This window comes from Nothoprocta perdicaria, unplaced genomic scaffold (assembly GCF_003342845.1).
Source record: "Nothoprocta perdicaria isolate Ctin4 unplaced genomic scaffold, notPer1 scaffold_106, whole genome shotgun sequence".
Classification (NCBI taxonomy): Eukaryota; Metazoa; Chordata; class Aves; order Tinamiformes; family Tinamidae; genus Nothoprocta; species Nothoprocta perdicaria.
The window spans coordinates 26,900-53,664 of NW_020454161.1; the positions used below are offsets into that span (position 1 = coordinate 26,900).

Here is a 26,765-nt window from a genome sequence, read left to right on the forward strand (position 1 = left end):
TCTAGAATTATTTGCAGTAGGACTTTCTAATTTTTTAATAATAATCCCCTCCCACCCCCCTGCTGAAATAAGGCCTATAAAGTGTTGCAGTGAATTTAAAGTACAGCAAAAAAGCCTTAGGCTTTCCATATAACCATAGTCTAGTAATCCATAGCCAGCCTAACTTGCATAGTGAATAATTACTGATCAGGGAAAAGTTAGCAGGCAATGAATAATGAGTAATAATATGCAATGTATAATAAGAGTCATATATGAGGTTAAATATATTATGGCTCCACTTCCACCTTCTAAAACACAGTTCAAAATGTTCTTGATTATGAATTAGCAGTGAAGTCACACACTTAGCACAGTAAGTACTTACATTCTGCATATTTCTGAAGCTGAGAGAATTCTCCAGGACTAAGGTTAACCCACTTCTCCTGGTTCGTCATAATGGCAGTAAAGCTCCTCGTTAAATATCAGAAAAGCATGCCTTCTGACCCAGGGGATGTAAATTCCATATGGTTTTGTGGTTTCAGTTCACAGTGCTTGGAGGCTTGAGAGATGGCATCAGTACGCGAAGGAAGTTTTTGATGCTATGAACTGTTCCCACGTTGTTGATTCAGTGGTGGGTTACAACACTGTTAAAAGAAAGTCAAATAGCAGAAGTATAAATACTGGTTTTACAAATGGAATAATTATAGCTGATAAACATTTTTTTTCTCACATATAATTTTGTTCTAAATTTGTTCATAAGTATTTGGATAAGTATTCATAATATGCATTTTCAAACTTTATAATTTCAAATGTTTCTGTACAGCAATATTAAYCAAATATTACCCACTGCTTATGATCAAGATGTACGCACACAGTCTGAGCAGGTATATTTCTGTCCCAGTAATAACCAGTGTAATAGCTGGCACCATAAACAAGTAGACTTAGTCCTCTACTATAATTAAGCAGCACTAAGTAGACTTAGTTCCTATGAGTTTAGGACTGGATTTAGGCAATTTGGTTTATATTAAATTATGCCATTATATAGCRCTATGTAGCCTTGTCAAAAAATATTCTACCACTTCTATCTGTGCAACTAAAAAATGAAATTAACCATTCTAATGAAATGGCATGGGTAGTTTTTATAATCTGTCCAAACATTGCTCAAAAGATCATTAGAGAATAAAATCAAGCAGCTGACAYTGCTCAAGAATCCGCTCATAGAGAAAGATTAAATGGTGGGTGTCATCGCACTCCAATTTAATGTAGTTTTGAACTCTGCAGAACAGACATTATAAAGGTAATGCACTACACAACAGTATACTTCCAATTTTGGCCCTCTGAAAGTCAGATATCTCATCTGAGATAGTCTTGTAGGGTTCTTTCTTTAATTAGCCAAATAAAACAGATAAACCAGACATCAATTAATCCCTTCTATTTTCAACATAATCTTAAAATCTGATAAATTGCCTTCTTGTGGTATTCATCATTGATTACAGAGGTTGCACAGATGACAGGTTTAGGATAGTAAACTAATTTTAGATGTAAGAAAAATCTCTTTATATGTCTGGCAATGGTGTTATTTACAAAGGTCAGGTATAGCAAAGGAGAAATTCAGACAAGAAGCCACTGACAGAGTAATGGAAAAAGTGCTAAGGAAGAAGATTAATGTAGCTGATGAGATGATGAAAAAGATGAAAGATGAAAAAAAAGAAAAAGAAAAAATATTACAAGGAAGAAAAAAAAAAGACTAAGTAGTTTGGAATAGTAGTTTGTATGGGAAAAGCACATTCATCCAATGATAGCCAACTTTTTTCTTCTCTCACAAAAACATTAGAAGATCATTTCTGGACACAGAAACTCAGGAAGAAAGGTGCAAAGAAATAAAGCTAACAACGTAAGAGTACTACCTGAGCATAATACTTAACACTTCTAAAGTTAAAAATAATTGACTGAAACATTTGGAAAAAAGTCCAAGTAGGACTTTTGAGAAATCAGACATACTATTAACACATGCCTCTCTGTAAACTAATTTAAGTATATTATTTTACCTCAACTTCAGTGCCAGAGAATGCTGTTATTGCACCCAGTCCCTCTTGATGACTGACATTGTCATTAAGAGTTCAAGAAAGATTATCTGAACAACAATACTAGCTGTACAACTTCCTCCTTGGCAGCAGTTGCCTTGTCTTTATAAAACGTGAAGYAGAAGAAATTATGCCCTTCATCTTTTCAAGTTAGAATGAAACACAAAGGTAAGGTAGAAGACATCATATTTATGAACACTAATTGAACAAAAGCTAACTGGAATGTGCAGATGATTAAAAAAAGGTAACATTGAGGGTAATGATGACTAAGAGTAAGGTACATCACCCCTCAAACAACCTCAATACTAAAACAAACAAACAAATAAAAAAAAAAAATCACACCCAGACCAATAAATACAAAAGAAAAAAGTGACTTGACAGAAAGCTATTATTCTGTCTTTGGAGCCTCATTCCTCTTTGTTACAAGAGAAAAATTTACTTAGGTCAACAGATACCTTTTTATCACATGAATCCAATTAGAAGTGTTTCATTTTTGACAGTTGATTAGATTATACTGAACACAGTTTTACATTTTCAAATAGATTTCCTCCCTCTCCCCCATCTTCTTGACAATTGATTAGGTTTTATTGACAATGATTTTATATTTACGTGGTTGATTTAACATAGTCAAAAATTTCTAAAACAATTTCATTTGGCATTACTTCTTGCATTATTATTTACATTAGCCTCATTAGCTGTAGAAGTTAACACTGCTGAATTAGAAATCATGCCAGGTATTTAAAGAAAATATTTATGATTAACAGCCTACCATTTTAATTTTTATGGCTAGCAAGATAGTAACTGGTGTGGGATCTAAGCTGATCCAATGTGAAATGTTTTGTTCACAGTATATGGGCAATGAAATGAAAACATTTCCCTCCCATTTGTCTTTCCCTTCTCCTCTTCTTATAGCTGAAGTCTCACCTCTAAGACAAGGTGTACTTTACTTCACACCCAGGCTCTCTGCTGCACAGAGAAGTTTTGGGAGAAAAGGTACGGGATCTGATGGAAGGGAAATAGAAAAATTTGGCAAAGCTTTGGAAGTCCACAAGGAAGAAAATCTAAGTATGTAAGTCCACAGAGCTACCAGGGAAAACACAACAGAGTTTAAGGCTATGCTATTTACCTTGGAAGAATCTCTAACACAAAGCCTGCCTTTAATATAAAAGACTTGGAGGGAATTTAAGAGAACTAATTTATCAAACTGAACCCTGGAGTAGTAATGTAGAAATGGGCACTCCTCTGAGGACAACCCTTGGTCCTTGGGGAGCTGCAGTAAGGTTCTCTATATCATCTCCATGTACATGATGTAGGAACAGGCACAAACACAATGAGAAAAAAAACTCTGCTAAAGCAATCTCATACAGGTTTCCTTTTTCAGTCATCTGCTATGTTCTGCATCCCAGGCAGTATCATAGATCCAAAAAAAGGGAACACAGTCTTCCTGCATCCATTAATTAATATTCATATTTAAAGCTTTTATATCAGCATTTTCTCATCTTACATAGATGACAATGTGATTATTATACAGATGTTTAGGCCAAAAGCCATCAATGCATCATCTGCTCCAGTAAATGTTTCATTTCAAGATGGTTAGTATTTCATACAAGTTTCTTAAGTTCTGTAACATAAGTGTTAATTTATATTATCTTTCTTAGCAGAGTTTAATTTAAATGCATTCTTTTGCACTTTATTTTATTCTTTTTTTCAGTACTCTTAGGTATGTCATGCAGTGAGTGAACTAAAGCCAAGTACATGAAGAGGAAAGTGGTAACAGGGATAATACAATAACAAATGAAATACAAAATCTTGAAGTAAAACATTAATCAAACGTGCTTGCTGGCAAGCAAATAAAGATCAACAGCACTACACAGATATAAACAGTGCTTTGACCTCTCCAAGCACAGACAAATTACTTTGAAAAAACATAATATAGTATACAGTTAAAATATACAGGATGTCAGGCAAGGAACTCTACCAGTGATCCTCTAAGAGTCTGACCTGCCAGGAAACGTGAATTTGTGCAAACATTTTGTTTGTACAAAGAATCTGCTTCAGTAAGATCCACAATCCTCCTTAACCAGAAATGAAACAGAACTTACAAATAAGAGAAATGTGAGACTCTGCATTAATAAAACATCCTTTTTATGGGGGGAAGAAAAAAAAAAAAAAAGAAAGTTAGGCAATATAATGCCCTCCTTTCTCTCTTGACAATAAGAATTCTTAAATTTCCAGTCTCCCTTTTACAATGTGTATATCTTCAGGACATGGATTTACAAAGTTTTCTGGCAAGATCCCTCTGGGATCACATACTCAAACTAGCAAGTAAAACTTTGTTTAAAACTCTAATAATCAAGTTACTTAACATTCAGCCAACAATGCTAACAGGCTTAGATTTCCATGAATTCCTTGTACCACTGAGATTCTCAGCTACCCTTATAAACCAGGCTGAGGAAAGCAGAAGAGAAGGGAATAATGGATGAAAAAAAGCAAAGGGCATGTCCCTCTCTACAGCAGCCTCACTGAGCAAACTATTCCATAATAATTCAAAGCCAGACAAGACAGCAGTCCTTAGTCCTATGGTAACAACTAGTGGCACTGGGTTCAACTCGAAACTTTGATGCTAGATGATGACCATATGGGCTATGAAAGCACATCCAGATACCAGATACTCAATCCATCCAACTCCATCTGCCCCTTCCTGAAAAGGAGAAAGGTTTCTTTGAGGGAACATCACCACTTAACGACTGAAGGCATGAAACTGTCCCTTCAYGGGAATGCATGACTTAAGGTACTATATTTGCTAACCATGGCAAGGAAGCCTAAGCAGCCTAGAAAGTAAGACTGAGGACAAGAAGGAGTACAGGTGACCAAGTAAGTATCTTCCATATTATAAGACTTCTGACCAAAGATTTCAAATCTTTTCCTCCCACTTTTTTTGATTTGCTAACTCCAAAAACTACGTGGGAGTTTTCTTAGCTATGTGGGAAACTAAGSTAATAAGTGATGAATTCATTTAGCCAGCCATGAAAAATCCATTCAAATATGTTCGTGCCTTTCTTAGGAAACAATAACAACAACAAAAATAAATAAAGAGAGAGCAAAAGAACTTGAACTATAAAGACAAATTTCCTTACAAGGCGACTATAGCTTTTCACAACAGGACCGATTAGTGATTTTGCCTGAATAGAAATAAGTAACACAATGTTTTATATCTTTGTTGCTATGGACGCTGAAGCAATTATGCTTTTAAAGAATTTTACTTCTCTATACAGAATGTACTTGACATTTTCTTCAGTCATGTGCTGCAATTTCACCATGGTTATCAGAATCCTGTGATTTCAGTGTGGGTGATATCACGGATTTTCCAAAGGGGAATTTTGACATCAGCTGCCACATGTTGACAAACATCAGTACTAGCTCCTTAAACCAGTTTAGGAAGTAGTGATGTTCCTTTACTGACAATGTCTAAGTATTTTCCTCTGAAGACTCAGTGTCTTTTTCAAATTTAACCCAACAATGGAAAAGTATATATTTAATAAATACTTGAGGAACTTAACCTTCACATAATAAAACATATCATATTGTGATCATATTTTAAGATCTATACRACATTAACACGTATGGGATCATGCTGCACTATTTCTGGTCTATTTATGCAGTTACATTCAAAGCATGCAATATTTCCTGAGCAATGAATGACAGACTTTGCTACTGAACTTTAGGATATTCTCTATCCTAAGGCTGTTATTATCAAAGTTGAATGTTTATTCTGAATGTAAGCTAGTGTCATTCTTTTCCAGTCTGGCAAAATATATTTATTGATGTAAGTTATCATAACTCTGAAGTCTAAATATTGATACATTGAAATCAATAAAAATTTGCTAACCTAGCTGAAAATCTCTCTCATGAAATTTAAAACAACTTCAACACATCTCAAAAGCATGGATATTTTTTGACTACTTTAAACCCCAGGTGTCCTAGYTTGGGACAGATAAGAACATTCATTAACATTTTAATAAAAAGATTTGGACTGTGTTCCTCAGAGAAGCAATTGTCCCAATCCTCTTCAAATTATTCATGTGGAGCATATCAGTAAACATGACTAGGGACACATGTAGCACAAAAACTAATATGTCCTGTTAAGTACAATACCTGAATCTTTGAGAAAACCTTTCATTAACACATTTTTGTGATAGAGAAATATTAGTAACAAATGCTATACACCAATAAAAACTGATCAGAATATACTGTAAAGAAGAAAAAAAGAGAGAAAAAGAAGAGATGAATTGTTTAATAAAACCACTTAATATACTTGATTATATTTCAAATATAGGAGAACATTTTTAAYTATACTTCAGTTTGCTCTTGATGTACCTTAACTTCTATTTTAAAAGCATCTTTACAACTCATATTTTTCTAACTCTTTCTAAACTTGTTATTCCCAGGTTATTACATTAAAACTTACTAACTCAAGAGAACTAAATCTGATTTTTTTTTTTTCCACTGCGGGAAATACTGAAAGAAATGAATTTGGCATAGAAATGTGGACAAGAAAACACAAGGCTGTATATATGCTGACACATGCAAGTTAGGTTAGGTAGCTACCATAAGATGGCTTTCCTCTTCTTTTCAATAATATAATTGAATTAAATAACTTGACATATTTCAGGCTGGGTTTTACTTTGTGCATATGAGGCAAATAAAGAGTCATGTGGTTAAAAACTCCTGCACTACAATTTGGGGGAAAAAAATAACTGAAAGTATGAAATTTGATAGGTTAATCTTAAAAAAAATATTTTTCATCAATCACTATTTTTCTTTAGCAAATCTCTCCATCGGTCCTGACTCCGTTTGTTCTAGGATTAAATGATTGTTTACAAATATACCGAAAAGGGAGTTGTGTGGAGGACACCAAAGATCAAACCCATCAAAATATGGAGTTTAGATAAAAGAATTTCTAGGAAAAGAGTGTTAATATTTAGAAATTGACAAGTTTCAGAAATACACAGTATACCACTTGAATGTGAAGGTCTAAGGACTACTAAAAGAGGGCTGAATCAGCAGCATATGACTGGTGTTCATTAATAAATGACACAATCTGCCACAAATTACTAATGAATTTGATAGATATAACCGTTCTTTTTGAACAGAGCATATGTTGCAATCCACTGGATATATCATTCAGTCAAAAGAATTAATCAAAACTCTTCTCAAATTACACACTACCATGTTTTTACCCACCAAAAAAAAAAAAAAAAAAAACTTCAAAGTTTACAGCAGAAGAGAATAAATATCTTAGAGGCAAACTCTTCCTTCAAAAGTACAAATTTCACCTTTCATAAAAAAAATAGCTTTGGAAGCATATCCTTCTGGGAGATCCTATGCAGATTCTACACAACTTGCATCACAAGCMTCTGAGTCCTTATCAGCAGAATATTAAGCTCTTTGACTCCTCTCTGCCATGTGTTGTTCCTCTTTTCTTTCTCCTCCCTTTCCTGGGATGAACCGTAAATTCAGCACAACAATTAACTTTGCTAGAGTCCTTTTGTTGGTGATAAGCTACATGCTTTTTGTTTAATTGTTTGCTTTAATTAATCTCTCCATATTTAGGTGCTCTAGGGGTGGTTACATTAAAAGAAAGAGGAGCTGAAAAGTGTAATTTACAACTGGGGAAGGTTTCTGATGATCCTTAATTTCCTGGGGCAGAAATTCCTGCTTCACAGTCGGAAATAAGCCTTTGAAGAGAGATGCTTTAGTCTTGTGACTAAAATATTCCACTGTGCTGGAGGAGAAGATTTGTTAACGGCTGTCCTCATTCCAAAAAGTTTTATGCACTTTTAAAATATACCAGGAACATGGCACTTCAGTTCCTTTTAAAGAAGATGTGAGAATATGAAACTGATTTAATCTTCAACAGGAAATCTGCACAGAACACAGAGAACAGGTTAATGGGCAGGTTAATGGATTTCGTGGTAGATGGGCATGCTACATGGTTTTCTGCTACCTGGATGTTTTTTGTTCTCCTTGAACCCCCAGGGAGATAGCTTCATGCAGAACGTGATTAAGCTATTGCAGCCCTGAGATGTGAATAGCCTATGCTATGTCACCATCCACTGAAAGACAGCCTTCTAGATGACGGGAAAGGCCTTCATATTTAATCTCTGGTATTACTACTAAAGAGTTCAGAAACAGTGAATTATCAAAAAGGATACGATAAAAGTGAGATAGGCCATTGCCACTGAAATGTGTRTCCTCAGCCAAACTATGTGAATAGCAGCAGCATCTCAAAGTACTAATCCCTCTTTACCAGCACAACATCTGTCTTGCTCAAACTCAGTTCCTGGCAGCTGTTAATTTCTAAGCTTTGCAAAGAATCTCTAAACATCATCAGTTGCATATTCATAGCACTTGAGTTAAAGGCATATGCACAGCTTCTCCAAAGATGAGGATGTGAAAGTATTATATGATATGAGTAAGATAGTTTTACTGAAGCAACGTTAGGAGAAAAAGGACAGAATAGACACAGCATCCCGTAGGCACCACTCCTCAACTCCCTACGCATGCATCCAGGCAGTGCTGAAATCCACGATGCACCTTTTCATAGCTCATCTTACCCATAACTAGTACTTACAGGTAGCTTGTCTCTGTCTTTCACCTCTTCTAATAGCACGAAGACACCTGTCTCCTATCTCACCTTACATCCTTATCAACTTCCCTTAAGGCTATTGACCCCAAAACATACAGAGAACTAACTTTCGTGAAATCTCACACAAGAGATTCGGTCAGTGATAAAAGCATATTCTCTAATTAATAATCCTTCGTTTGTTTTTCTCTGGGGARGAGTTACACATCTAGGCACAACTGTAATACTTTGGCACATCTCTCAGATGGGATGACAACATCTCATTGTTACCTGTGCTGAATATTTCAGAGAAATATAAGATGACACAAAATGCATGACCTCCATCTACTGATACAAGGACATGAACAGTAGTTACGATATAAATGTTTAGACCTTCACCAAACATTTAAACAGGTTAAGAGGCTCCCCTTTTTTTTTTTTTTTTTTTGGTAGCTAACAAGTACCACATATTTCTCTGAAATTTTTAGATATCTAACATGTGGAATAAAATATTTCAATAGAAAAGATAATTGTATTGTACTGTATTTAAATTGCACTCTTTTTAGACTAATTTTGTGTTCTTTCTCACTAAGTTCAGAGTATCATCTTATTTCTCTCATTTCTTTGTTTCTTCTTCTTTTTGCCATTTAAACTAAAAAAGAAAAAAATCCTTTTTCCTTTATTTTCTCCTTGAGGTTCTTTAGCCTGAGCTAGAATGTATTTTTCTTCCATTTTTAATACATATCATTTTGTCTGGATAAAGCCTTTATATTTGGTTAAGTTTTAGTTATTATTCAATTTCCCTTGTCTTTTTCTCGTACATTCTTCTCTGCAGTTCCACCTACTTATCTTGCCTCCTAAAATGCTGCAATTTTAATTTCAATTTTTTTTTTCTCAGATCTAGTTTATGGTTTTATGCAGTAGTCCTTGACTTTAATAGTGTTTCTCTTGTAAGTATCTATGTATAGTATATATGTATTTCTCTTATAAGTATATATACATACATATAACATGTTAGAAAGGTAGGATTTTTCAGAATAGTATATAGTAATATAGTAATATATTTTAGTAACATGTGAAGCTTTTAGACACACAAGCCTTCCCTCAAATCTGAAAAATAGGTGCAGAAAGTTTCAAGATAAATTATCCCATCTTAAGTTAATTAGGTTACTTAATCTTATATTTAGAGAGAAAAAAAAGTAATTATTACTCTACCTCAGATCTGGACTACATGGTAGGGACTACTAGCTGATTTTCCCTGCTTTATCTCTAGGCTTTGGGACCTTTAGTGTTGTGACTCAATAGATGACCCTGAAACCAACACGTTTTACCTCAAAGGACACAAGGAAAACAGACATACATATACTTAACATAGCAGTRAAACTACTCTCCATAAGAAAAGAACAAGGCAGGCAGCCAGCAGACTGCTGGATGCAGCACTCGGTGTCCCTAAGCAAAGAGCTCTCAGCAAGGCCAGGGACAGCAGTTGGCTGGGTGACACAATTTGGAGCAACACAATGCAAGTATCTGCACATGCAGCCCGTCAGGGTATGCCTTCCTTACCCTCCTCCCCACCTCCCCCAAGGCCAGACCCCAACGCTGACCCCTCCAGGGAAAGACAGCAGGAAGGTCTGGGCRGTGGGACAGCGTTGGCTCCAGGACATGGGCAGAAGACCTGTGCTGGCAGCCAAGTGACCGCAGAGGTCACTGCCTCAGCGTCTCCTCCCCTTTGGAGGGCCACCGCACTGCCTATCCCTAGGAGCTGGTGAAGACAAGTCTCCATTTTGCTATCATCAATTTTTCTTGCATATACTACGGTTCAACTCAGAATGGAGAATATTACCCAAGCAGAAGCAAAGTTAATCTGTGCAAAGTTAAYGATGTTCTGATACTCTAAAAAGCCATTTACCCCATACGTGCACTTGTCAGAGAACTCAGGCTACCCAACCCTAGTCCAACAGTTTTGTCAACCTAGGGAGACTCTCCTGGACTTTTGCTGGGGTGCATTGATGCATTTTCTTTTCCTACCATCAACCCCATAAGGAGCTCAAGGGATTTAGCCTGTGTTCCAACTTTAGCATTTAAAAGGTTATTTTGAAACTTCTCTTCAAAGAAGTTCAAGTGCTCTTGCATTGTCTCCTTTATCTAAAACTTTATGAACCTACAGCTGCTTTAGTTATCAGTTTAAATGGAATTAAAAAAAAAAAAATGAAGTGAGTTTGAAAGCCCTTTGTTTCAATGAATAGCCCTTGGCCTAAAATAACATAAGGATGAAATGTTAAAAAATTGTAGTAGTACTTCCACACTATCCTACAAATTGCAGAATTATCTACACRGTCTATTTCTGACTTTCTATTATTAGAAAGAAACTATGAAGAAAATCCTTGGTACTTATGAATGAGCATGAGTTTGGTAAATCGTATTTTATCTTGCATTGTTATTCAACACTTTCAGCTACAATTCCTTTGTATAACTCAGACTATAAAGGAGACTAGACAAAGTAAGTAACCACCAAGGTAGTATTTTCTCCATTTACCTTTCAAAGTGGTCACTAAAGACTTGACTGTTCTATGAAAAGTCTATATATGAAAAATACATATTACAGTGCTTGAATTTAATTGARGTCTTGAAAGATRGAAAATATCTTTAGCAAGCAGATTTAGGAGGGCTAAAAGACTTATTCTCTATTGTTTCATCCTGAATGGATCTATAAAAGTTTTCAAATTGAGAGATTTTCAAGTCTTTTGGGTGGTCTATTGTTATCAGTAGGCACAGAGTTTACATGCACAACTTTTTTTTCTAGGACAATACATATAAAACTAATTTCTATGGATGTGAGAATTCTTGAACTTAAAAATCAAAGTTATCCCAATAGAACTGGTCATTTTGTTCATTAAATGATTTTTAATTTATTAAGGAGGCCTTCCTTTTCACTTGTTATACTCTAAATCAWGCAAAACTGAATTCTTCTGAAAAAGTTCATTCCTCTTACTGATCTTTTTATCAGATGAATATCAAAGCTATGTAATCTGTTATTCAGTTGTTATTGTATTTTACCTTGATAATTTTTTTATCAGTAAGTATAACTTCATATTCTAACAATATCAAATCACAATATCACCTAAAGCCTACTAAAATTCCATGTTCAAAAGGAGAAAGTGCATTTAAGATGAAYTTGTTTTATAAATTCCAATATTCACAGATAGATTTTTATTGTGCCTGACTGCCTTTTATAAAGAATTTTCTTCTTTATGCTGACATTTGCAATGAAAAAAGAGAGCTAAACCCGCTTGCAATTTTTTATCATTTGAAGTGTGTCCAACAATAAGCATTGTGCTATCCATTGCTAAAAATCAAAAGATAACTACTAAGTACTCAAAAAGGGAAGAAAAAGAAAGAAAGAAAAAAAGCATATTCTGAATCTAGAGTGTTCACTCGTAGCAGGTCATACATCTTCAACCAAATCTGTGCTTTAAATAAAGTGAGAAGTGGCTTGCCATGTGCCAGGGAGCAACAGGCAGAAACCCAAAGCAGCAGGCAGGTAGCCTGGGCACTGGCCATTCCTAYGTGGTCACTTTGTGTTGCAGACCAGGAAAGCTGCAGCCTAGTGTACAGCACTACCTAAATACATTGGGCTTTCTAATTTTCTGTAAGTTAGCTTTTATATCCCATTATGAAGAAACAAAGCGGAGGTTTGGAGTTCCTGAATGAATACTTGAGTAATGAAGTTATGAAATGAATACTTGAGACATTTTGCTGATTTTTTAAAAGCAGCTAGGAACTCAGCTGGCATAATTATTGTATTTTAAGTTCAACAGACATACTGAAAAAAATTGTTCATAAATAACTTGCTATCACACAAGAAACGCGTGGAAAACTCAAGAACTGAACTGAGATCTGTAACTGCATATAATTAAACACATGAACAGTGTTAATTTATGTAAGTCAATAAACCATTTTCACTTCTTAACAGCTTTATTTTTGCCTATTAACTCTGAACTAGAAAAAGCTTGGCATGTATATAGCAACCGACAATAAAGTTRCATAATATAAAATTTATCATTTATATTTAATTACTAAAAGCACTGTATTTTAATTAAATGTGCCTCTATCTCCCTCATTTCAGCTTTGGATAGTGGTCCATTAATTAAAACAAAAAATGGTTTCAAAGAAAGTATACGCTGCTGAGGACACTTATCCCTTACAGATTGAGATATACAAAGCCAATATGGCCAATATTGAGGGAATCTGGGGCTGCATATAAATTCCTGCATTCCACACTGGGGACATACTTGGAAAATGCATCAACAACCTTCAAGGTCAAGCAGCTCCAGCTCCTTTCCATGGAGATGTGCAAGTCCAAGCCCTCGTCAAAACATAGCCGAGACAAGGTGGACAGGGTCCAGATTCCAAACGCCAGAAATGCTCCCAATGCACTAACTTCTTTGTCCCTATAACAGCTCCCTAACCTAAGGGAAGGCAGAGATATTGAGCAACATATGGAGTACACAAAACAAATACCTGCCATCAAATACTAGAATCTTTGATGGTTCTCTTTTTTTTTCAGGATAATCACACTGAATTATCCTAGGATTATATTTGGCCTGTATTTTAGAACCTACATATGATAAAGTTCATAATTTTGAACAGCTATATTTATCTATACATACATTTAAATAAATGCATATATTGACAACTTAGAATACTCTGATGAAAATAACCAGCCCTTCATATCATTTTACATATATCTCCCCTATTTTAATGATTATATATTTATATCTAGCCTCTGAAACAACAGGTGCTACCAATAATGGCAGCAATCTCTTATGGTACTGTTGCTTAATGAATTATTAAGTCAAAGTTGGCATAGATAGGTATCAATATTTATTAATTATGAATCAGATTACTTTTAAATATTTCTRTACTCATACCTGTAGAGTATTCCATATTAATCTAACAAAGTTCCAGCAAACAATGTTAACACAAAATATACGCTCTTTTCCTATCAAAAAGTCCAAAAGAAAATCAACTCTGTTTTCTTGCTCATCTTGATTGCAGGTGACACTGTATTCACTTCAGAGGTATAGGATTTTTTTGTTTTTAATTTTATTTTTCTGAGTATATCCAAAACAGTTAGCATTGTAGGAGGCTCAAAATAGTCCACCAGCCCAAAATACTTTAATGAAAATAGCAAGCTTTTCTTGTTTAGCACGATGTGGGGGATGTTTTGGTTAGTTTTCAAGTTATGCATATTTTTCAGATATATCAAAGGTTGCAAAAACATGTTTCTTCTCTGTTATGAGACATCAGAATTGCTCCATTTGTGGTAAAGTTGCCCTGGGACATAACATTTTACAATGAAAACTGTGCTACAATGGTGCACACTGTGCCATCTGTTTTAGGAAGAACTCTCCAGTGATTTCTATGGAGAATAGTCTCCTTAAAAGAATAAATAGAACAATAGGTCCCAAAATACTCTTTTACCTAGCTTAATTACTCTTCTGAGTATTATTTTGGAATTTAGCAATCCTCAGCTGTAACACTGCAACTAAAGTAGCTCCTTAGTTTAATTCTATTTCCAAAGAAGCTAGCGTGCAAGGGTTGAGCATCGCACATGGGATAGCCTCATGCCAGTAAAAGCAGACCAGGATCCTCACTTGGAGACTTGGGGTCAGGCACAGAGTCCAGACTTTCCCTTTCCCAGGGGACAAGTCCTGCTGGCAACCTCCTTTCTGCTCAGCATAGCAATGTTACACCTATGCACAGCATAAACAGGCATGGACCTAGAGATGCCAGCTGATCATGACCAAAACATTTCGGGTCCGACAGTCTAACGTCACCCTCACATGTGCCTGCTGGCATCTCAGTCCATCCACAGGACATGCTGCAAACAGTGCCAATGCTAGAGCCAGGGAAAGGACTTTGGAGGGGGCGAGGGGAGGGGAAGTTCTTCAGAGTTTTCAACCACAGGGTCAAGATTGTAAGCAAATCTTACTCTGCCAAATATCTTTGGCACACTTCAACTGCTCAACAGAAGATTGAGGTGGGTGGGGAGTAGAGAGCATCTTTCTTGGTTATTGTCTACTCCCTCTTAAGAATAAAGTATTTCTCCCACATAAAATACAATTATAAACTTCAATGCCATGAACTTGCCATGACTTTCTGCGTTTACTCACCTTAGAACATGAGATCTCTATAAAAAGCAACCATAAAGTTCTGAATTAGGTCCAGATTTATTGTTTTTATAATGCATTCACAGAAGAGCATTCCCAGAAGTTCCCTGGAGAAGTCATCTGAAACCCCTTTCAATAACAACGCTTCTGCATCAGTATAACCTTCACATTACCTCATGTCTCATTTAGACATAATTAGGACAAAAGTCTCCCTGTTAACTTCATAAAGCTGTTATTGTATAAGAATGTTTCCAATGTTTTCACAGAATTACCAGTGTTCTCACAATGTTAATATTTTTTATTAAGTGCTCTGCTCTAGTTTAAAGGAGTAATAATCTTTTGATTCACACTGTCCACACGTGATGGCATAGCCAGTATTAAAATCAGGTGACAGCAACAGCATGATCACAGAATTTCAATATTCTCTTTCTTTAATGTGCGGGTGACAGAGCCCTGGAACAGGTTGCCCAGAGAGGTTGTGGAGTCTCCATCTCTGAAGGTCTTCAAAACCCACCCTGTGCCATATGCTCYAGGTGTCCCYGATGGAGCGGGGGAGTTGGACTAGTTTATCTCTAGAGGTTCCTTCCAATCTCAACTATTCTGTGATTCTGTGATAATAATTTTATGCCACATAAAAAACATCCTGACTCTAAAAAATAAAATTCAAATAATAATTAAAAAAATCCTCCTTTGCATTGTACATAGATATAGCTATTTTTGAAGTATACTTTTCACATAAGTATCCAGGGTTTGAAGATTTCTTTTTGAAGATCAATGATGAAGGGAGCACCTTCTTTATATTTAGAAATACTTCAATCGTGCAGATAATCTCCCTGTCAAAATGGGTCTGAACTGAAATTTCAGTAATATTAGTGACGTGGAAAGCATCATAAAAACATTTCCTAATGGACTGAAGTTGCAGCAGTTTCCAAACTGACATGGAGACTCAGCTTACTTTCACTTGTCAAAGGATCTTTACACTTTCCACTCCTCAGTCTAGCCTGGATCCCATCAGGCTTCCTCCTGCTGAGCATCACAGTGCAACCATCTCTTTCTAACTAGATGTTGCTCAAACACTCAGCAGAACATTTTGTTTGTTCACTSAGCTCCGGAATTTACCCAGTGCTCACTTATCCCCTCACACAAGAAAAAATTCCCACTGTATCCTTTCCATAATCATAGGGCATTCTCTTACCGGCAGCATGAGAGACAGCCTTGCCRAGAGGCTTGTTAGTCTTAGTCACCTCCAGCTCTCCCATTTGGCAGTAAGGGAAAAGACATGGACACACTGGTGATTTCCCAGCTCAGCAGAATCCCCACACTGCCATCGTGGAATCAGGTTTTCCCCGTGACAATGMAGGATTCCCACAGTGTTTCTCCAATACACACAATCTGTAGGCTTTCACCTACCAGGGGAATGACTGAAAGTATCTCACACGTGCACAGAAGAGCCAGTAACAGATTTTATTTGACTATGTGTGCTTATTCCCACCAACTATTTTCTGCAGCTGTGCTCTGGCAGTCAATCTGTTGTTTGCTCTCACGAATCATCTTTAACGGTACCACTTTGGCTCTTTCAAGAGGCAATCCTCAGAGTGTCATTTCCACAAAATAATACACTCTGTTCCATCATTTTAAGAATGTGGAATCACTCAAATTTGCCTAAGGCTTATTCCCTTCTTTTGCAGAAAGCTGTACTTTTTGTCCCAGTATTTGGCAAATATACGTATGAATTGAGTTTTCACATACCATTATAACTGATGAAACCATCCCAAGTAGAAACTTAAATATTTTTAAAAGGTCCCAGACCATAAAGAAATTATGACAATCTAGTCAGCACCTTTCTACTGCTAATCAGATGCTAACAAATTACACCTTCCCCTTCATTATCTCTGTACACACCAGATGTTTTCAGAAATGGGCTGGAAAAGAAAGGATATACAGTAAAGGTAAACTAGGAACTTACAGCAAAGTTATGATGAATTTTCATTGAATCTCATTTGAGAAGAAAATAAAAGCCCTCACTCTCTAGCTTCTATTCAAGACATAAACAGACATATTTGCACTTTTGTACTTTTTTTTTTTTTTAAGTCTTCTCTTTCCTTTCCCAGATGAGCTAGTTCTTCCAATTTTAGCGGGAAAGAAATGCTGGCAAATAATTTCTACTCCACCAGTTACCTTGGCTGCAGTAGCTTCCACTGCAGGCATCGCCAGGTGTGAATGTCAGTGTCCTAACCACGTTTGAGATCCTCCCCACCCACTCTGATCCCCAAGGCAAATTAAGGTCTCTGATAAGAAACACAATAGGTTTTTTTTTTTCCGAAATGCTATAAAAAGAGTAGACAGTGAGGTGAGTAACTCTTGAGTTAAGCTCAAGCTGACTTTTGTGACATATTTTGCTTCCCCTAAAATAATGATTTAGCAAGGGGCATAGCTTAACATTTTTATAAGACTTTCATGTGTCACTGAATATATACCTCTGTGTAGTGTAAGAAATAGAGAATGTAACAAAAATATTCCCCAGGTTGTGCTAGTATATTTCCATGTTTCTAATGTTCTTACCACCGTGGCACCAATACAACAAAAAATCTAACATATAAAGCATACCTGACTATTAACACATAGTAGGGTACAAGAAAGTACTCTGGAATTAAGGACTATATGTGGGGACTCGACAATGGAAACACTAATTCTCTAAGAAGCAGAAGATTAAGTTCTAATACTTCTCAAGTTAGAGTGACGTAGAAAGTGGAGCCACAAACTTGCTCTAATGCAGCAAGTTCTAGATAAAAAGAAAAAATATCAGTTCAAGCATTTTTCCTTTTTGTACAAAACGGCCAAAACAGATCTTTTAACATCTGCATACAATTCTTATTTTAAATGTGCAAGTCTGCTTTGAGGAAAATTGCCTAGCTAGAAATTTAAGGTTAGAAAACTACCTAAATATCAGGTCCACACATCTTTCAACTTTGGCTCTCTGTAATGAAGTTATGACTAAAAATGACATTTCAAATACAAGTCTCTACCAATTGCCACATTACTGACAGAAAATCACTTAACTGAAGCCTGCCTCAAGGGCTATATGGTATCATTGATCCACATGACTGGAATTTCCACATTTACCAGTGGAAGCCCCACATGCAGAATGCAGGTAATCTACAGCTCCAAATCACAAATTAATTTTGGACTAAATCCTGAACTGATTCTCTCTCAGATGATGAGAAATTTAAAAGCTTACAGATTTCTATACATTTGCTAATATTAGAGACACAATACAAATATAGCTTTGGGAAAACTCACAGAAAATAACTATAAATTTTGGCAGTTAATAACCAGCACAATTCTAACTAAATCATGCTTTCAACACAACCTAAGTTTAAAATTTCCTCCTCAATTTTGTTTCTACTACTGTTTTCTCAAGTCGCCCAAGTTTAAAGCCCAAGAAGAACTACACAGTCAAAAAAGCATCAAAAGCAAGACAGGATCCACAAAAGCAAAGGTCACACCTGAATATTCATCATCTTGTATGCATTAATTTAGTACCAATCATTTCTTCCCTGAAACTTCAAAACTTTGCTTGGTCTACCCAAATAAATTCATAAAAACCTGAACTTTGAAAGAGTAGCACTTGAATTCAGGCACCACTGTCTGCTCTCTCACTGTTCACTTTGTCATATTCATCTTAGCAGGGCCAGATTTTCAGGATGCAAGGCTATCATTTGACTGTGTTCATCATTCATTACTTTTACTAGCCGAGATCACTGAAATTTTCAGTGGTTATTATTAAATGTGTAGTTTTTGGAGTTCCTGACAAGAGTCTATCTCATTATTTGCAAAAAATATTGAAATATTGTCCAGTATTTCATATAAGATGCATAACAGATCACAGAACTGTCACTCTTTTGAAAGGATTAAAGAAGTGATGTAATGCTTGGCCATATCTATACTTTGTTATTTTTACATATTATTACCTACAAGTATTATTTATAATGAGCTCTTCATAAAGAATAATTTGTAATAAATTGTTTTTCTGACTCTCTGTAATCACCAATTTCAAAAATATTTCAGTAAAAATATTCCTTATATGCTAAGAAAGACTACATTTGTTCCCAAATTAAGGACAATTCTTGGAAACATATTGTTAGTGAGAACAGCCATACTTATGAATTAAAGCTTAATTTTATTCCCATCTTCTCCAAAGTTTAAATTTAGAACACCAGTACTTAAAAATTATGACAGTAACTGCTTTGCTCAAATGCCTTCACAGAACAACACAGAAGGCATACAAGTATAATCAAATTACTCTGTTGTATTCTCACTTAAAAATGTCTCAGTATTTTTGCCCTCTTTCTTCTTGCAACATTATTGTTTTAATGTTTTGGATGGTATTATAAACTGTAAGGTTTTTCAGACTGCAGGGAAGCATTCTGTGGCTTGTGGTAAGGGTGTACAAAATTGATGGTCAGTGAATCCTTCCAGATGAAGCAGCTATGACACAGATTCCTGAGGCTGTAAAGGACTTGACACAATGGCCCATGTGATTTATTCCAGCTATGTGTTCCCATGATAAGTCTTCACTTAAAAGAGGGTGAATGTGGTGCTGTTGGTTTTTATACGTAAAACTCAGTACCATTTAATTACGAGCTCCACTGCTGTTGGGTATATGATCCAGATAAAAATAACATTTCTGTCAAGGATTGGACTTCATCCAGAACTAATGTGATCCCAGCCAGTAGTCATCTGTTTGGGAACTATTTCTCTAAATACCTCCTCTAAACTCCAATTCCTGTAGGCAATTAAACTGTAGTAAACTGCAGGTATCTTCTGATGCCTATAAATTTAGTCATGATCACAACATACAATGGATGTCTGATGGCATATTCCTTTGCAGCATGTAATCAGCACAAAATAATATATATGCCTAGTTACACATGTTCTAAATTGAAAAGACAAGATATATTACTTGTCAAGTCAAGATTTTTTACTGTCTCTGGTATTAGGTTATTATTATTAGTTTAATAAGGACAAAGAAAGAAAAAAAATGAAGTATTTTTTAGAACATAACTGCATTTCTAAGAATTCTTTAAATAAGTTCATCCAAGAAATACTCTTCATTAGAGTGTTATGAAACTGATTTTTGAAACTAATGTTATGTACACTATGCATTTTACTTTAAAAAAAGTTCCCAATATATGATTCCCAGTCAAGTTATTCTTCTTATTATTACCCACACACCACTAAATATCATGTCCAAATGATATAAATGAAAGTCCCGTATGTTACTTAATATGTGCAACACTGATAGAATGATGAAGAATAGTTCAAGGAAAGGATTTAGAGAACAGAAACAGGATTTAAGTATAATAGGGGCACTCAATCTCCACAGTTACCATCCCTTCACTCTTCTCCTCTAAGCATTATCATCAAAAAAATCCTAATAGCCAAATTTTCCATTCTGTTGCTTAATCCTAGCTAATGCGAGTCTCCTCTGCCTACTAGAAGAGTTTCATATGCCTCAGCACAGATGAATATAAAGCAATGAAAATGGAAAAACACAAGCATAACTTTGTACCCAAAGTGATAAGCATTGAGCTCAACATTGATGAGTTATCAATCAAGGATTAAATTTTGGAATTCTAATGGGAAACATCAAAGCAGTGGCCAGCAGTGTATAGTTCCTCACTGTGCTTGCATTTCCCAACATTTCCCAAACCACATTGGGCCATACAAGTAACAAGCTTTACTAGCACAATGTAAAGCTTTCAAAAATAATTAAGTAATTATTAAACAAAAATATTCCTTTAGGTTTTAATTGTCTATGTAGTCATTCACTGAATCCCACATTTACTGAATGCCACTAGAATTATTTTAGAGAACAAAACATTCATTATCAACTCTTAAAAAGGAAGAATCTATTTTAAACTTCACAAAGAGCTCCATGAAAATAGTTAAAGGTCTTTGCATTATATTGTTTACATCCATTCCCTTCAGAGAAGGAATGTTTCAAGTACTGAGACATAAAGGTTATGCTGACGTGAACTGCCTTTCTTTACTTTCCCTTCTTTAATACCAGTAGGTTGTCTAAGAAAGAAATCTTCAGTGAAATTTATGCTGAATCTGAAGAGATAATGACATTGCTGAAGACAACAGTTAAGTTGTTAAAAACATAGATGTATAGGTTTTATTTACAGAGGCTCTATACCTCTGTAAAATAAATTAGAATGGGGGTTCATACATCCCAATCAGGATGAAAAAGAAGTAATAAGGTGGAAAATGTGATTCCCATTTATAGGTAATTATCAAGTATTATTGGCAATATAAATGTTGATATGAAAATAAAAAGTTCAGAAAGTATGGAAGACTTTTATATCGAGATACACATATCAGTTCTCTAGGAAGCGAACAACATTTTATCCTTCATGGGTTAATAGTTTGCTCAGAGCTTAAAAGAAATGCCACCTGCTATGCCAAAGACATATTTGCATTTCCAAAGAATGAGAGCAGTAAACAAGACAAGGGGAGGAGCACTGAAACTTCTCCTGAATAAATTACAGATTAATAATCTCCAAGGCAAAGGGATGAAGCATTTGAATCTGAATGAAAACTGCAGAACACGCCAAGAAAAATATCTGTGTATGAAAACTGGCAAACTTTGCCAGCTTGGGATGCTCTCCAGTGAAAGCTGGCCAAGCACATGAACAATACAAGAAGACTCTGTCCTTGACCTCACAGCAAATCTAAGGAGTAGTACCTTGTCAGGATACATAGAAAATTTGGATCTGACTTKAGTCCAGGAAAACAAAGCAACAATTTGTTTCAATACTGAAACACTTGTCTTTATAAATCCATACTTTATAAAGTGTTTTGGATTTTGCAAATAAATGTTTTATTTAAATTAAATAAGGTCATAGGAAGCACTTCCCATGACTTGTAGGAGTTTGTAGGCTGCTCCTTAAAAATAATTTAAATGCCTTAGGTGTGTTTGTATATTCACACTAGTTGTCCAGTTTCCTCTACAGCTATATGAGCTCTAAACCATACCGAAATAAGACTGACTTAAATACTGTATAGGATATAGAAGAGTATATTTGTATGATTCTACAAATTCTTCCATCATTGACAGATCTTCCCTGCATCAAAGCTGAATAAGAATTCACAGATATCCTTGCTAGTGAGACATGAATTGCCTCTAGTCCATTAGAGAAGCAACTAGAAGAACCAGATCATCCATCCATTTTTCTCAAGAGCAGACACAAGTAAAAAATCTCCATGCTGGTACATGTCATAACACAAGAGTAGAAAAATACCTTGACCAATCACACAAGTAACCACACAAGCTTTTTCTATAACTTCTGGATGCCTGAATGATGTATAGGAAGCAAACATTGACTGAACATAGGATTTATTTTTTTAATGATCCATTGTTTTGCATTTTAACAGCAAACGATTTCATWACCAATTGTCATATTTTACTATGTAAGGACACACAACAACTGTTTAGCATTTTAAATTTAGAGATGAAATAAATGAGTAGTCTTATCAGATCACCAACTATGATAAAYACTACTGATTCTCCAAAGCAGGGAGGTTTCCCTGGGATTCCTCAAGGCATTCTATTATAATGAAAAAGCGATCGTGTCAACTATGCTAAGCTAATGCAGGCAGTACATTTTTATTTTTTCTATTATGTAAAAGATGACATTATGTAGAATCTTTATATTCTTTCACATAGCAGTTACAATGTTGTAGAAAGGGATATCTTCTTTCCCCTGTACACTTCTGAAGTCAAAAAGGCAACCTGCRTTTCAAGATTTCCTTTCCTATCTCACACCTCAAATAGAAAGCATAACAGAAGTAGACAATATTAARTTTACCACAGAGGACAGAGATTAGTCCAGCCATTTCAAGTTAATTTTTTTGGTTTCTGTGACATGTAGAACAAAATAAAAGTAAATACCTGAGCAACTTTTCATAATYGTGAAATCTCAAAGTAAATATAGAACTTTCACAGAATTACAAAACTTTATTTTTATTATTAAATAATTTATTATTAAAATTATTAGTTTTTTAATGCCAATTTTAAAATATTAGCATATTTTATAAGTAACTGAGACATACAGGCTTTTTTCATAAAAGCAGCATCATAGCAAATTTTACAAGACATGATGAAAGATGGAAATGCTCAAAAGTGCATTTTAAATTTAGCTATATGTTAAGAGTCCTTTGATACTTAACTGAACCATTCTCTGTGGTAGCCCATTCTAGGCACTCTATTTGGTAAGTATATTTTATTTCATGTTTATTTTTAGTAATGCATGGGAAAGTATTTGCTATATTCTTGGGATTTCAAATCTGCCTTAAACTTCTTTTTTTAGGTAAMAAAATACCATAGGGTACAGTTCATCTCAGGCAGCACTGGATGTCTTAATATTATTAGACCTTAAACTGTGCAGTAGTCATCCCACGCATCCTTTGTAATGATTTGAGAGACCTAGATACATCTAGTGCTTACTTCCACTGACCTRTATTAAATGCTTATCCTGAAAAGAGAATCTCCCTCAGCAGGTGCTTTTATCTTCTCTCAGCAGTAATAGGAGAGACAAGAGGTAACCAGCTGGTATTTAGATATTCAAGTTAGGACAGATTAATCCCACTTATATGCATTTCAAACACCATCAAAACTTTTAAATCTAAATGATAACTGAATTAATATAATTACAAAAAAAAGGAAAAAAAGAAAAAGAAAAAAGAAAAAAAATCTTGCCAAATACTAGTTGTATAAGAAAGGATCAAACAGCACTCTGTCTACATATATATAAGAATAATTGTAACTACTTTTCAAATTTTTATATTTCCATTGAATTCACTTAGTTCCTTTAAATTTTAGGAAAAAAGAATTCATTTGGAAACTTAACTTGAAAAATAAGAACAACCACTAACCAAACAGCTTTGCATGTTTAATCTATTCCTGTCTGTAATCATGTATCTGTCCACGGTTATCTATAATACCATTTTTGGAGGCAGGGGGGACTGTTAATACTTTTATCTTCTTTATCATATTTTTGTTGCTGCTTTTCTCCCTGCTACCTGAAGATATCTTTCGGATCTGTATCCCACTATTACCTACCAATTGCTTGATGAAAACAACTTATTCATGTGGCAAAAACTAAAAAAATCAACTCTCCAAGAAGCAATAGACTCCAAAAGAAAAATAAATAAATAAGAAAGAAAAAAGAAAAAGGAGCAGACTGCTGATTCTTGAAGCTGCAAAAACTCACACTGCTGATGTCCAGGTCAATATCCCCATGGGCCAGATGTACAAGAAACTACTATGACTTCTTCCAGAAAGAGAGATGGGAAAAATCACTGACATCGTATCATCCATGATTCTTACACAGGTTCGTACAACTGATTACTATTTGACATTTATACCATGTCYTTAGACTCTGTGCCTTGCCCTTATCATATAGGGTCACAACTGTGCAAAGTCAAAACTACATGAGAAACCTACTCTTCCTTCTCCAGTATGAAGGGCTGAGGTCCTATACGTACTATAGGATATTGAAGCTACTTCTCAAGGTTGAATAAATACAAGCACTGGAAGTGTCCTCCTGCAGACAAACTTAGATCTATAAGAATAAATTTGACTAGCACTAGTTATTTTTTCTTCACACAATATAATTTAGATGATAAAGGAAAAAAATACATATTTTTTATTATTCTGGTGCATTCTCCAGTTCTCTAAATAGGCTACCATTACATTCAAATGCTTCCTAAATTCTCAAGAGGAAACCCAAAGGGTAGCAAAGCACCATTTCACAGCAGAGGACTTGGAGTATGATGCCCATAGCACAACATGAACTTCTGTGAAAAGCTCATTACACTTATCCATTGGGATTTTTTTTTCCCTTTATTGCAACACCTAGCAAGTAAACTCCTCATTACTACACATGAGTAATAGTTGATTCGCATTTGCCATTTGTATCCTTTGCTCATGCTACTAGTCCTACTGAACACAATGAAAAAATTATCATTTCAAATCAAGTGATCAAACTGTGGCTGAAAGTCAAATTTAAAAGCATTTCATGGCACTTAGAATAACTAGAAATAAAGATTTATGCCAGCATATATAAACAGTCCATTCCTGAAAAGAAAAAGAATGTTTAAAAGACAACAAAAGATATTTACATGTCATTTTATTTATAGTTTATTAGAATAAGACATAAGCATTATCTAAAAATAAAAAAGTTATTTTGTTCTAGCACTTAGAAGTCTAGCTAGTAACACTGAACAGACAAATGTAAGTTTGCTTTTCTTTGTTTTATTTAATTTTTAAATAGTTTAGGGCAGCAAAATGGTGTCAGAGTTGTACATTTGCATTCCAGGCTGGTACTAACGGGTTGGACAAGAAGTAATTAAAGCAGCCTCAAAATGCTTACATTCGTTACTCTTTCAAACTTGTGGCAAACATACTGAACAAGAATATATGCCCTCAAGGCTAAACTGCTGCAAACATTATTCAGAGAAATCTTCTATTTTTCTTCAGAAACAATTAAAAAAAAAAAGAGGAAAATGTGTTCTAGATTGCATAAAACTGCTTTACTGCCTCTTTAGTGACAGTTACTCAGCCTGACTTGAAATAAATAAATAAATAAATACATTTCTCTTGCTAAATTGTCACAAAATGCCAAATATGTWTCAAATCACTTCTCTCCCTTGTAAAAGCATCTCTAGTGTGATGAAAGTTAGATCAGGCTGAACAGACCAATAATATCCATTTTAAAGCCCAGACTCACAAGGTTGGGTTTTTTTTTCCCYTATTCTTGTGGACAGGGTATTAAACATAACTACAAACATATAATTACTTTTGGGAAGGCATAGCAGGTCATTTCTCAATCTTTCTTTCAGATTGTGCACAGTGGATTAGCATGTTTGACCATACARCTGGTCTGTATGGCCTAAATAGAAAATTACAAACATTAATAAGTTAAATTTAATAAATTAACATTAATAAATTATTGTCAACAATGCAAATGTTTTAGTTGCAAAATATGCAACTAAAGACAATCATAATAGTTCTCATATTATTGCTATTGTTTCATAAACACTCAAGAAAACAACAGGGTAGAGCCTGACTCAAGAAACTGCAGTTGAAAAGTCAACAGATGCTTTACATGGAATTTATTGAGAAAGAACAAGTTTCTCTTTAACCTTTCACATAAAATAAAATTTAATCAATTTTATTGATTAAATTGCCTTTGAAACATTACCGTTCCTWCCAAATAACACAAACTCATTTTGCACAAGTACACAAACAGGAGACCAAAAGAAAAAAAGCCTTATCCTATTGACCTCCTTGTCCAAGACAGTAGTGACGGTGGGAAGATCAACTAGCAAGTCTTTAAAGTAGGTTGCAAACTTTATCCGAGAGTTAAAACATGGCAGGAATGACGGATTTCTGAACATCGGCATCCTGTCCTGTCTCACAGTGGCATCACACTAAGTGTCTCCCCCAGATTTCACATCACAACTATGAAATAAATGAGGCACATTCCTAAGTACCTTCTCCTATCTACAGGAAAGTTAGGCTGGGATTGTTTCACTCCTGGACACCAAACTACAAAATATCTCTGCTTTTGGTATTCTGTTTCTCCTCCTTCCCTGACTCCTCCTGATTTTTATCACCCCTTCACTATTCTATATACGTGTTACCATTGGGAACATTTCATCTCATATTTTTTTTCACAACAGCTCATGACTCTTGCCCTCACAGAAGTTGAAGAGATACACTATGAATACTGATATATTATGCAAAAAATGTCTTTGCAACAAAGTTAACTTTAGAACAGAGAAGACCATCAGAAACAAGTGATGCTTTAAAAAGAAAAAAAAAAAAAAAAAAAAAAA

The 26,765-nt window shown here is 35.0% G+C and overlaps 1 long non-coding RNA gene across 1 annotated transcript in view; it reads right to left on the minus strand.

Moving 5' to 3' along the window:
• Nucleotides 1–409: 409 nt before the first annotated feature.
• Nucleotides 410–26,765, minus strand: part of LOC112952300 — a 28,536-nt gene continuing 2,180 nt past the window's right edge. The window contains exon 2 of the long non-coding RNA XR_003250360.1: nt 410–620. This is a non-coding gene — a long non-coding RNA (uncharacterized LOC112952300). The remainder of the gene's footprint in view (nt 621–26,765) is intronic.